Source organism: Microtus ochrogaster, chromosome 4 (genome assembly GCF_000317375.1).
Source record: "Microtus ochrogaster isolate Prairie Vole_2 chromosome 4, MicOch1.0, whole genome shotgun sequence".
Lineage (NCBI taxonomy): Eukaryota > Metazoa > Chordata > Mammalia > Rodentia > Cricetidae > Microtus > Microtus ochrogaster.
In genome coordinates, this window is record NC_022011.1 from 47,882,449 (window position 1) to 47,883,951 (window position 1,503).

At 54.9% G+C, this 1,503-nt stretch overlaps 1 protein-coding gene across 2 annotated transcripts in view; it reads left to right on the top strand.

Annotated features, from left to right (window-relative positions):
• Ntng2 (netrin G2) overlaps positions 1-1,503 on the top strand; it is a 65,312-nt gene that overhangs the window by 6,531 nt on the left and 57,278 nt on the right. The window lies entirely within an intron of this gene.

Here is a 1,503-nt window from a genome sequence, read left to right on the forward strand (position 1 = left end):
CCTGCATGGGTTCACCCCTCTAGTGGTGCACCCTCCCAGCTTATACACGCCCTGCATGGGTTCACCCCTCTAGTGGTGCACCCTCCCAGCTTGCCCAGTCCAGTCAAGTGCAGAGCATCATGTTGCCAGCTCATGCCAAGAACCGACTAGGCTTCTCGCAGAGGACAGTTTCTGGGAGCCTTAGAAGGAATTCTTAAAGCAGGGGTGGAGGATCAGGTTGGATAGAGGCAACCAGCACCCCAGCCAGTGCTGTCCCCTCGTCAAGAAGCAGGTGCTCAGGCCTTGTCATCCAAGCCTCTAGTTAGAGAAGAAGAGGTCTTGAAGCTAGCGGGAGTCTCAGTGTTGAGGCAGTGGTAACAGGGGTGATGGTGATAGCAGAGTTTGACAAGAGCTCCAGGAATGTGGGATTGAGAGCCAAAGCCTGCTCTTCTATAGGGTTTCCCCCTGGGCTCCACCAGGCTGACTCTACCTTGGACAAAGTCAGGACATTTGAATGGCAGTGTCACTAGTGTCCCTCTGGGTTTCTGCTCTGTCAGCTGTAGAATGGGTGCATTAATAGAGTATGCTGGGCATGGTTTTAAGGGGTCAATGGCGCAAAGGATCGTTCAAATGGGTCGTTCAAAATCAGACTGAACCCAGAGAAGGTGTCCCCAAAGTCTGGTCATTCTGGTCATACAGATAGGGAAACTGAGACAGCAGGGTTGAAAGCCCTTGGCCAAGGTCACACGGCAGAAAGCAGTGAAGCTGCTGAATTAAGCTGAACCTCCAGCACACAGCAGGCCTGTCCCTGCTGGAGGCTGGGCAGAGCTCCCTCCTGGAGCTGGCAGGAGGGGTTCAGTGTCCCCCTGAAGGCTGCTGGTGCCTCTGAGTGTCCTTGGGGAAAGCTGAGATTATTGCGCAGTCAACCTGCTGTCCCCAGCCCAGGCTCCTGAAAATGCCTAAGTCCCTTGGGGCGGCTTCAGTCACAGCACAGAGCAGCTAGCCCAAGAAGGTAGATTCCCACTTGTCAATGGTGATAAGGCTGTCACTGTGGGTGGTGGCTGGGCCTGAGCCAGCTTGGAGAAGGGGAGGGAGGGAGGACGGGAGGAAAGGAGGAAGAGAGAAGACAGCTCAGGGCTGGGAGCCAAGACTGGCTTGTGTGTGGACATTGTTGAGCACCGAAAGACCACGCTGGCTTAAGATAGGCAAAGGGCCCAGGGCCCTGAAAGTCGAGGCTGAGGCCATAGCGAAGCCCATTCTGAGTCCGCAACGCAGCTCCCGTGGGAACGGCTCCAACCACACATTTGCTAGGCAGAGTCTCAACATGATTTTGTCTTTTAAATATTAATCATTGCCAGGGTTGGGGGCAGTTCACAGAACAGGCTTCTACTCAAGGGCGTAAGTGCTACAGATGTCTACCAGAGGCAAGTCCGGGGCTCTGTCCTGGCCGGTGATCCCTTCAGGTCTTGATGTTGGTTAAGCTCTGGGGTCTGGATGGGGAGAGGAACCTGGTGTGGCTGAGAA